Consider the following 12,434-nt stretch of genomic DNA (forward strand, 5'->3'; position numbering starts at 1 on the left):
GCCGGACCAGAGAGTTTGTCAAGCCGCGACAAGGTCAGCAGGGCTTGGGCAGGAGTACTCCGTCGTACTCGTAAGTAGATGGGGCCGCGACAGCGTCAGCAGGGCTCCGATGTTCAGGTCTTGTGCTTCAAGAGGGAGCCGCGACAGCGTCAGCAGGGCCCCGATGGTTCAGTTCCGTAGGTTCTAGGGTGAGCCGCGATGGCGTCAGCAGGGCTCGGTGGGTCAGAGTCTGTTCTCCTCGAAGTCAGCCGCGATCAGATCAGCAGGGCTTTCTTGTCCAAGATACAACTGCCGATTAGGTGGAAGGCAGGCTGTCTTATAGTCGTCGAGCTCTTTGATGTCCGGACCCTCATAGGCAGGAGGCCGGAGGTCCGAGGGCCAGGCGCCTGATCGTCTGGGCGGTTGGTTCTTTGATGCTTTGGACCATGCGTCCAGGGAATCCCAGACGCCCATCAGGGCCTGGAGCCAGCTCACTAGGAGGCCCAAGGTGCCATCGAAACCAGCCCCCAGGGTTAGTTCAGAGGTGTGAGGGAAACCAGGTCCTCGGAAGGGGGCCGGAGGTGTGATGGAAGTCTTGGTTTCAGGTACTTGGTGAGTCGTTCACCCCCCGGGTGGATCTGGGCGCGCCGGATGCGCAGGCTTAGCGGCAGCCAGGAGAGGCCAGGGCTGCCGAAAGGAAAGAAGGCGGCCGGCCGGCCGGGGTGGCCAAACATGGAGTCCGATGGTTACGTGCACGGGTGCAGGCACGCGGTCTGGGGATCGTCTCAGGTCCAGTGTAGGAGGGTCATGTACAGTTCTGGGTGGACGGGAATCAGTTCCACCCGTAGATCTGGGGCTGCGGAGATCAGTGAGGACCACGCCACGAGGCCGGGTCCAACACGCTTGTTAAGCTGTCCACATCCTGGCAAAAGGAAGAAAGACCTTTGGATACTACAAAGGTGGGCGGGGTTAAATGGGGAATCATCCCAGGGATTTGCACATTTTCATACTCCTAGCAATTTAAAGGGAGAACCATGGACCCTTCACTCTCACCAGGACAGCAAAGAATCCACTTGTCACATTCACATACAGATTACACTGCAATAGCTCAATGATGCAGTTACATCCACAAAGCATTTCAGATTGCTTTTCAATATGGAATTGCTGAAAAACACACACTTGGTTTACCTTTGCGAAGTCGAGGAGTTAGGATATTTTCTCGTTCACAGAAGTGGAGCTTCCGCGGGTGCACCTGCTATGCTCATATTTGTAAGTGCCTCTTGTTGAGGGAAAATTTATATGAAATGAGCATCAGGGCAAGAATGGCCCCAGGGACCCCATCCCATGGGCACAGCCGTGACTTAATGGGGAGGGGGGCCGCGCGGCACCCAAAGGGGGGGCCAAAAATGCACCTGCATCCCCTGGGGCTCGGCCTCGACCTAATGAGGAAGGTGGGCTGCGTGTCCCCCTAGAGGGGGGGTGATTTCAGCCCTGGGGACCCTATCCACCGGGGCCCACCAAGATTCAGTGGGGCCACAAAGCCCTCATTCCAGGGGCGATTTCTGTCCCGGGACCCCATCCCCCAGGTCTCGGCGAAAAATTAATGGGGGAGTGGGGCTGTGTGGCCCTCCTCCTCTGGCCGATATTGGCCCCAGGGACCCCAACTCTGATGCCCGGCCACAAATCAATCGCTGCTCCTTCCCCTGCCTGATTTTGGACCAGGGACCCCCATCCCCTGAAGCCAAGCTATGTCTCTCTGGATGCCCTGGAGCCAATCCAGAGCACCCAGTATGTTGTGGGACAGCAGGAGCAGCCTCAGGGTACCCACTCTCCCAGCTGGCTCCCCGCCTCCTGTGGGACCCGGCATTGCTCTTGCATGCAGGGAGCTGCTGGAAATGCAGCTCTCTGCATGTGAGAGCAATACTAGGCAAGTCAAAAAACGCTATTCCTATTGATACATGGTCGTAACTATAACTACCTACTGCCAGTTGCCAGTATTCAAAATAATATATATATATATATATATATATATATATATATATATATATATATATATATATGTATATATATATATATATATAAAAAGAAGTGACTTTAACACATGAACTCTATATCAAACAAAGATATCTTTTTTCACTACAGTGTTTCAGCTTACGCTTTCCTCAGGTAGTGCAAGATGCTTTGCTCAGTGGCTGCACAGCTAACATTGCTGAATGTTCAAAAAGCATCATGAGTGATGATTCTATGTGGAAGGAGGAATCAATGCAGTCCGAATATCTATTGAGATGTGCAGTGATCAGGTGGTATTGTCAATAATTTTCAGTCCATCTGGATGCAATGATTTGAAACTGTACATCCAGAAGGTTTCTCTGGAGTACAGTAGTTCTTCCTTTAAGACATGTTCCACAGGGAAAATCTTCAAATCTGATACTAAATGGTTTGCAAGGTTAAAATGATTGGCTAAAAGGCTGGTCAAGTATCTTATTAGTTAATGTTGATTTGTGGTTCCTGAATCGTGTATGGAGGTAATTCACTGTTTGGTCTACTTATTGATTTTTGCAGTTTAGGTGTTGGCACTAAATCACATAAATAATGCATGTTGAACGACATGTAAAATGCTGTCTTTTTTAGTGCATAGGTCCTTCTCGTAACAGAACTTGTTACTGATGATGTTTGTAAAAGGTATTCACATGCGCTGCACCTTTTAGAATCACAGCAATGAACCTCTGCATTTGTTGCAGCCTGCTTGAGTTCACCTCTCACAATAAGAGATCCTAAACTGGGAACTCTGCGGTAAGCAATTACTGACGGTTTTGGTAAAAACGTTTGCAATTTTTCACAAGTGGATAATAAAGGAAATATTTATTGCATTATATTTTCATAGTTGGGAGCTGATGGATGATAGTCAACCACCAATGGGCTTCTGTCACTTTTGTTTCTGCATATATTGTCTTCCAAACAAATGATAGCGGTACTCTGTGAACTTTATTAAAGTGTTTAATCCAGTGAAACAACGCTTTTCAACCACTTGGTCTTGCTCATGGTTGGTGAGCCCTTTTTCCATGTCCTATAAATTTACACTTCCCATTTTGTCAATAAGGAGGCATTATGGGAATTGTAGTACAAAAACGCATTAAAGTCACAGAACAATATGCAATCCTATTTTACAGTGTTTGCATCAAATCATAATATTCTTAGGAAACAATTCATCAGTTGATAAAAATAAATCATGGGTGAATGTGTTCATTTTAAGCATCGAGGGGCATATTACCAACAACTAGCGATAATTATCGCTATGTTGGCTTAGCGGCAATATTTTTATCGCCGAGCTGCAGCGATTTTTATCGCTTAGGAACCTTGCTATTATCAAGGTTTATCTCTTAAGCGATAAAAATTGGCCGAAATGCATGAATATCGCTGAAAAGTCAGCGATATTCATGCATTACCGAGCTAATGCTCTTAGCCATGTTATCCACCTACTATTGGATAACATGGCTAAGAACTGCTCAGGGGCAGGTGTTAGCTTTTGGAGATATTCGCGCGTAGCGCAAATATCTCCAACAGTTGGTAATAGGAGATAGCGATGTTAGCGACTGTTTCCAGTCGCTAACATCTTGGCACGCCCACTTTGCATGTCATTAGTGATAAATTTCACTGACATGCAAATCGGGGCCCACGATGGTCGCTATCTCCTACTAGCTGTCGCTAACTGGTGTTAGCGACAGGTGATAATTTTAGCTCCGCTTTCTTGGCTTTTAAAGCCAAAAAAGCGGAGATAAACACCCTTGATAATAGGCCCCTGAATTCTCAATATGTCAAAACATCATCTCCTTAGTTTTAAAACATTTACAGCCTGATTCATGAAGTAAAATTGCGCCTGCAATCGCAGCGAAAATGCAATTGCGGGCGCAATTTCCGTAATCGGCATTCAACATCAAAATTGCGAACTCGCAAACACATAATAGCGGATTCGCTATTATATTCGCAGAATCCCGGTAGGAGAGCATTAGCGAATCGGAAAAAGCGACAAACCACGGATTCTGCGAAATAAATAGCGAATTCGCTATACAATCGCAATCGGTATTCATGAAAAATCGCAAATAGCGAAAAACCCAAAAATCGCAGTTTGCGCCACGCAAATTAAGGACAACTCAAAGCAGGTGGTAACCATAAAAGCCATGCAAAAATTACATTTAAAAAACCGTTGGCCAATCACCAACAGGTTCAGGCCTGACCAATCACACATAAGGAAAATCAGCAGCAGCAGCATTAGGAGTTCCACAATGCCAGGAATGTACATGGTGGTGAGGCGTCGAAGGCTACAGCGATTAGCACGGTGGAGACGCAGGATCCAGGACAGGATTTTCCGCCAGTGGGTCACCTTGCTGGGCCAAACCAGAGAGCAGATATATGCAAAATACAGGCTGAATGGGAAAATGATAATGCAGCTAATACAGGACCTTGACCCCCTGATGCAGCACCCAACAAGCCGTACCAATGCGGTGCCTACACATGTGCAGGTATTGTGTAGCCTGCACCTCCTGGCCTCCGGGAGTTTCCAGGGGATAGTAGCGGCTGCTGGGGGGGATATCCCAGCCCACCATGTCACGCTGCCTCCACACTTTTGTTGACGCCATGCTCACCCAGCTACACCGTCACATCAAATTTCCCACCAGCCAACAGGAATTGGACTTGACCAAGCTACAATTCTACAATGTAGCCCATTTTCCACATGTACTCGGATGCATAGACTGTACCCACGTCGCCATCTGCCCACCAGCTGCCACGGAGTATATGTTCCGCAATAGAAAGTCCTACCACTCCCTCAACATCCAGATGGTCTGCAATGCTAAGACATACATCACTGACATTGTCGCACAGTACCCAGGGAGTAGCCATGACTCCTTCATATTCCGGCACAGCGGCCTCCACACACGACTGGTCAGGGGAGAGTTTGGGGAAGGACACCTACTTGGTAAGTACACTTTGTCGACAATGTCACATTGCTATGAAGTAACAGCGCAGCACAGGCAATCACCATCTGCTCCTCTCATTCAGGTGACAGTGGCTACGCCCTCCGTGAATACCTCCTGACCCCATACCTCAACCCTGCTACACCACAGCAACGGCGCTACAATATTGCACACATACGGACAAGGAATTGCATAGAAAGGACATTTGGCCTGCTCAAGAGCAGGTTCCGTATACTGCACAAGACAGGTGGGGCCATGTATTACAGTCCTGCAGTGTGCTGCCGCATTGTGGCTGTCTGCGCAATACTACATAACATTGCAACCAAGCGCCGGATACCTGTCGACATCTCTAGCAGTGAATCTGAAGGAGACAACCGGCCACCTGCACATGCGCGCCATGCACGCGGGGAGAACCCAGCTGAAGGCCACAGACGTCGCAACCACATCACAGTGAACAGTTTCTAGTGCACCCTCTTCCCTCACCCCACAAATCACTAATGCATGCAAAATGTAATAATGACACAATGCTAATGTGTGCTGCAAAATAAATGTATTTGTTTCAATCACAAAAGAGGTACCAGTTCAACCATCTTCCACTAACAGTATTACTGCATACTGCAGTGTCAAAGGATAGGGCAGGCTTATAGTCAGCCTGTGCCTGTTATTGTCAAATGTACTCAAGTGCGCCTCCTGCGCGTTCCTCCCAAGCGCCTCTGAGGCGCATCCTCTTCCGGGACATCTGGACCTGGCGTGGGCCTGGTGCTGCGCCCGAGTGGCGGGACTTGTGAGGCAGAGTGGCTGCTGATGCTGGATGCCCCCTCACTAACATCATCACCCCCAACAGTGGCAGGTAGAGCAGGAGGGTGTAGTGCCGTAACCGCCGTGGTCAGGTGCTCCAGGACCCTGGTCATGTCCTCACAGCACTGGACGAGTTGGTGCTGCTGTGCTAGTGACCGCCGCGACAACTGTGAAGTTGCATTGGCTGCAACATAATTGGACCTGCTGTAGGAGGCCAGCCGGCTCATGAGCTGATGGTGGCGCCGGCGTGCTGCACTGCGCTGAGTAGTCATCGCAGCAGTGTTGGCCTCCATGGCTGCAATCATGCGGGCCATTCCCTCCCCCACACCTGCCATGGCTGCAGTCATGTTGTCCATGCGGTCCCCCATACCTGCCATGGCCGCCGTCATGCGGTCCATGCGGTCAGCGACTCCGGCCACATTGCGCCCAATCTTGTGGAGCTGGAGCTGAATGGCACCTTGCTGCCGTGCCTGGCGCTGATGGATTCTCAACATGCGTCTTTCGACGCTCATACGCGCCAGCCCCTGTCCATTGCCCCTCCTGCTGCTTGCTGCAGTGGTGTGCTGGCGAGACCTGCCACGCCTGCTCTGCTGGCCTGACACTGTGGCTGGCCGCTGTGTTGCAACTGTCGCGGGCCCAGATGTTGTAGCACCAGCTGCTGGTGGTGTCACAGCAGGCGTTGCTGGTGCCGCAGGGACTGGAGGCACACTAATCGCGGGCCTGGCTGCGGCTGTAGGTGGTGCGCCAGATGCAGGGGGCACAATAGTCGCACGCCTGGCTGCGGCTGTAGGTGGTGCGCAAGATGCAAGGGGCACAATAGTCGCTGGCCTGGCTATGGCTGTAGGTGGTGCGCCAGACGCAGGGGGAACACTGCTGGTGGACCTGGCTGCTGGTGTTGTTGCAGCGGCAGGGGCCGGTGCCTGTGTTTGTGGTGGCACCTCCTCCTCCTGGGCCTCCTCATCAATTTGCAGCCTTTTACTGTCGCTGCTTTCAGCGCCACCTGTGAGGGTAAGTGGACGATCATTAGTTGCATGTATCTGTCAGACGTGCAGTTGCTACATGCATGCTGGGTGACATTCCCTGAATGGCTGTGGCTTTGCGTACTTTGGAACCTGTCTGGCTGCATTGTGGTACTACTACATTGTGGCCACACTACATCTCCCACAATGCTTCAGGGCATTCCCTGATGTGTAACAATGGCATGACTATGGGACAATATGGGAGCCTATTTGGTCATGGACATTCATAGGGGACAGGGTCGCAGTCGCATGCCACTTACCTTGGGTGTCTTGGGTGGTGCGGGATGAGTCTAGACGTATGAAGCCAATGCACGCCTCCCTCTCAAGGGTGTTTTCCACCTGGTCCTCCATGGGTGTGTTAGTAGGGACTGTAGGTCCGCCACCTCCAGTGCCCGACGACTCTCCAAGGCGCTCCGCCACCTTCTCTTTGGCACGACCTCGGAGGTCGTACCATCTTTTTTTCAGTTCTTCTAGTGACCTATCGGCCACACCCACGGAGTTGACAGTGGAGGCAATGCCCTGCCAGATCCTCCTTTTTTCTTGTTCCGGGACCCTCCTGGAGTCTTTACCAAAGAGTTTGTCGTGGTTGGCCACCACCCCTTCAATCAAATGTTCGAGCTCCTGCTCTGAAAATTTGAGCTTCCTCTTCCGCCCTGTGGTGTTCCTGGGGCCAGGAACAGGTTCCTCTGACATGGCAGCAATGTAGTTGCAGAGTACAAATCACCAGAATAGCAGCAGCTCTCCCACTTGCTCCCTCGAGGTCTGCCTCACTGTGGTGAATGGGGGTGGGAACTGGCTGCTTCCTGGTTGTGATGTCATCACTGTGCTCGAAATGCGACTTCCCGTTTTCCCGATCTCGCGATTTTGCGATCTCGCAAATAGTGATATCGCAAATAGCGATATCGCTATTTGCGAGTTCGCAATCCCGACGCGGGTAGCCGGAAATAGCGATTTTTCTGTGATTATCGGTAATCGCAAACGGAATTTGCGCCCGCGCGCGAATCGCATTTTTTTATCGCTAATCTTCATGAATTCAGATTTGCGATTTCTCAATAGCGAATCGCAATTTTTCGCTATTTGAGAATCGCAAAACCCGTTTTTCATGAATCAGGCGGTTAATAGGTTATTTGAAACCAAAGGATGTTTCTTTCTTATTTTGGATGACATTTGAATAGCAAGTCCGGAAATGCGTTGAGTGTTGCCGGATTGCCAATCTGTCTGTATTGCAATAAATTTGGCTGCTTCAAAGTTCTCTGTGATGTCCGCGGCTGTGGATTGAGATATATATATATATATATATATATATATATATATATATTGGTAGATATATCGATGATATTTTCATCATTTGGAAAGGGTCTGAGGAAATGGCGAGGCAGTTTGTCGAAAACATCAACACAAATCAGCTGAATTTACATTTTACATCACATATTAGCCACCATGAAGCTAGTTTTCTGGACGTGAAAATTGAGGTAAAGCGTAATGAGATTGTCACTAGTTTGTTCAGGAAGGAAACTTCCGGCAACTCAATCCTCCACGCATCAAGTTTTCACCCTAGTCACACTATTAGGAGCATCCCCTACGGGGAGTTCCTACGTATCCACAGAGCCTGCAGTTGCCCTTTGATAAGAGATAGATGCCAACAAGAAGCTAGGGCACACCTTATCTGCCGTGGATACAAGACAACCTTATTGGATTCGGCTATCAAAAGAGCAAATCTACTGATGAAAGTAGATCTTTTACAGCCTGACAGGGAAAACCGAGCCCAGATAATACAGTCAGACGACATCAAAACTGCAAGACTGATCACAAGTTATAGTCGCCAATCTAGACAAATCACCAAAATCATCAAGCACCAGTGGCCTATTGTATTGTCAGACCAAGTACTCAAAAACATCTTGCCATCTACACCAACTGTGACATTTAGGCGAGCGTACACTATGCGAGATGATTTAGTCAGAAACAGCCCTGAGACCATTAAGGCCAACAAATGGTTGTCCCCACGCAAAGGTTTCTTTTGTTGCAGCTCATGCAGAGCCTGCAAATTTGGGGTCAATACAAGAACATACACCACCCCTTTTGAAATCAACCCCGTCCCCCTACGAGACCATTTCACTTGCCGTACTGAGCTAGCAGTATACGTTTTGACCTGCAGCTGCAATTTGCAGTATGTAGGCAGCACCAAACTACCGGTGCATCAACGTATATTGCAGCACCTCCGTGCGATCCTACACGCAGACCAAAGTTATCCAGTGGCCCGACATTTTCAAATGGTTCACAATAAAAACTTAGCACATTTGAAATACTATGTCATTGATGCTGTAGTGACCAACAAGAGGGGTGGCAACTATGAGAAAAAACTGAGGCAGCTTGAGTCCCGTTATATAGTTCTGCTAAACAGCAAAAGCCCAGGGGGCTTAAATATGGAGGAAGATTTACATAATTTCCTGTAGCTCTCCGCATTATTTGTTCCTTTATCTCAACAGTCATTTTTTAGGGATTTAATGACGTTCAAAGACAATAAAAGAGTGCATGCAGACTTGCATATACAACTCTATGTGATAATGCCTACATCCCACTGTGATGAATCAGATCTTTTAACTTAAGAAAAAAATTAAAGGAAATTTTCACAACTTTATTTGAGCACAACACTTATGCACTGTTTCAATATAACTTTATTGATCCTCAAAACTGCACTTATTGATATATTTTTTACGCACTCTAGATGTATGCAACACAATCAGTACCATCCATATAAATACAAATAGATAGCCTCCATTCTTTGTAAATTCGAATAAAACCTAGCACAGTTACTTGGTACATTGTTCTATTATGTTGACTTGAGCATGCAAGTTGGGACACTTTGATTAAAGTGTAGTACCTAATATTCACGAAATTTACGAATTAACCCCGTAGGTTCTATTTTTGAACGCATAATGTGATATAGAAATACATTATCGCTATAGCGTATTGGTACAAATGATAACTATGAATTTGATCTTTGTAAAGAGCTAACGGTCGGTTCGGCCTTTCATATATCACTACATATGCTCGAATGGGTGAACTAGTTTGAACATTTGATAGAAATGTACTTTTTATCAGTCCCAGCATAACCCTATAACCCCATATCAACGCTTCAAAAATATAGCCATATATATATTTTACTATGATTGTATATTTGCACATAGCGTATTTGCACAAATAATAACCTTGGCAGGATAACCAAAACAATCGGGTGTGACATAAAAAAACGTGCCTGAAATGTAACCATGGTTGTAATTCATTGAGAATGTATAAATGCACATTGCGTATTAGTACAAACAATAACCATGGCACTGTCACATTACAACTATACAATTGGCTTTTTTTATAATTTCGAGAAGGTTGTATATATTATTTATAACAAAAGGGGTTTAAACATCTGCTTGTATAGGATTTGCATGAACAGTCAACATTGACATGTACAAATGACATGGAAAAACTCAAATGTGGTACAGTGCATACTAAATATGCAAAAAACCGTTTACCTGAATATGATTCTTTAAAAAAAATTCTATTCAGATGTTGAAAAGGTTTTATAAGTAATGTATAGTATGAATTACGTTACTAGTCCAAGATGGCGTCCACAGTTTTAAACAAACATCACCTCTGTGCTTTTAGTCTGTTTTCTATGTCAATTACATTGTTTGGCGCGAGCTTTTAAACATTCTGTATATATTGTGTTGCTCCATCTCTACCACTTGTCAGTGAGCAAGGGCACAGGCGTGCCCGAAACGCGTCTGATGGCAGCTTTTCCACCGCACAATGAAGTAAAATAAAGCATTTGGATACCTGACTTTCGCCTGGCGTGCTGATTCCTGGTCTGTGTGCCTTTCTGTGCAGCTAAGCACTGGTGTAGACGGGCTGGATACACATATATATATATATATATATACACACACACACACACACACACAATACTGGATATTATGGTATACAACACAACATACTTGCTTCGCCCGCCAAGTTTAGCCCTTGCTCAACTTTTTTCCAATGCCTCTTGCAAATGGGTGCTTTGTGGATGGCAGGCAACTCGAGTTATGATATGCGTTGCATACCATAACTGAATAACTGACCAATTATAGTGGTTTTGCATGTTAACTGGTATTTTAGTGAATCTGTATGTTTTTTTATAATACTCTTTATTCTACCAACCCTGCTATGCATGGCCTCCAGCTGTGTGCAGTGGATGTTAGTCACAAGGAATGCATTTGGCTCGGCCCTAACACCAATGTACTGTTGGCACCCAACCACTGCTGCACACAGCTATGCATAGCTGGGCTTGACTGTGTAGCCTTATCCAAACTGCTGTGGTGCTTACCCCTGCAGCTCACAACTACTGCTGTGCACTGTCTTTGGCTCTCCCCTTCGATGTAATTATTTCTCTGCCTCTCAGTATCTCTGTCATACTTTTATGAAACTCTTTCAGAGTCATGAAATGTGTCAGATTCAAATTTTTTCACAAAAATCCAATGCCAATCCACTACAGGAGTACAATGCACAGGAGTACACTTCTAAAGCCTCCCAGGACCTGAAGGGAGGCACTTAGAAACCGATAGTGTGTCAAGCAACGGCCAACAGAAGGGTCCAGTCCAAGTACAGTTATCACTGGTCATCTGGGCCACTGCAGGACAGGCCTCTTGTAGTTTGTTGTATCCCTGTAGCATGAACAAGGGTCAACTTTATGACCATTGGAGTCCACCTCTTTGTCCTGGGTACATGAGGGAACGGGTCTAGTCTGTCGCAAACTTTTTGTCACTCAATCAGTTAAGGGTTGGTAAAGCACAACTACTCACCCGTGAGGGTCACAAGGCGCTGGTGGGTGGTGGGGAGCAGACCCGTCTAGGAGCCATGTCTTGAGGCCATTCTTGAACTGGGGTAGTGTGGGAGATAGTTTGAGGTGGAGGGGTAGGGTGTTTCAGGTCTTAGCAGCAAGGAAGGAGAAGGACTTTCCTCCAGTTCTGGTCTTGCGGATCCATTGGACGGTGGCCAGGGCGAGCTGGGCGGGTGGAGATGTCTTTTGGTTGCATGGAAGGAGAGGTTATTGTTCAGGTATGTTGGTCCGGCATTGTGGAGGGCCTTGTAAGCGTGTGTGAGGAATTTGAAGGTTATTCATCTGTCTGCCGGGAGCCAGTGGAGTTCGTTGAAGTGTTGAGTGATGTGGCTGTGCCGGGGGAGGTCGGGGACCAGTCTGGCTGCAGCGTGAAAAACATTCTGGAGTTTGCGGAGGTTTTTCTGGGTAACGCCGGTGTAGAATACGTTGCTGTAGTGTCTGCTGCTGATGAGCACGTGAGTGAGCGTCTTTCTGGATTAGGTGGGAAGCCATCTCTGGGTCTTTTGCAGCAAGCTGAGGGTATTGAAACAGGCAGAGGATACTGAGTTGATCTGGCGGTCTATAGTGAGCAATGCGTCTGGTATGATGCCGAATGATGCCGAGGTTTTGTGCGTCGTTCGTAGGGGTGGGGGTAGTTCCTAGTGCAGTGGGCCACCAGGTATCGTTCCATGCGGAGGGGGTGGATCCCAGGCTGAGGACTTCTGTCTCGTCCAAGTTGAGCTTACGGCAACTCATCCAGGTGGCGACGGCTTTCATCCCTTCTTGGAAGTTGTGCCTGGTGACATTGGGTTT

This window comes from Lissotriton vulgaris, chromosome 11 (assembly GCF_964263255.1).
Source record: "Lissotriton vulgaris chromosome 11, aLisVul1.2, whole genome shotgun sequence".
Classification (NCBI taxonomy): Eukaryota; Metazoa; Chordata; class Amphibia; order Caudata; family Salamandridae; genus Lissotriton; species Lissotriton vulgaris.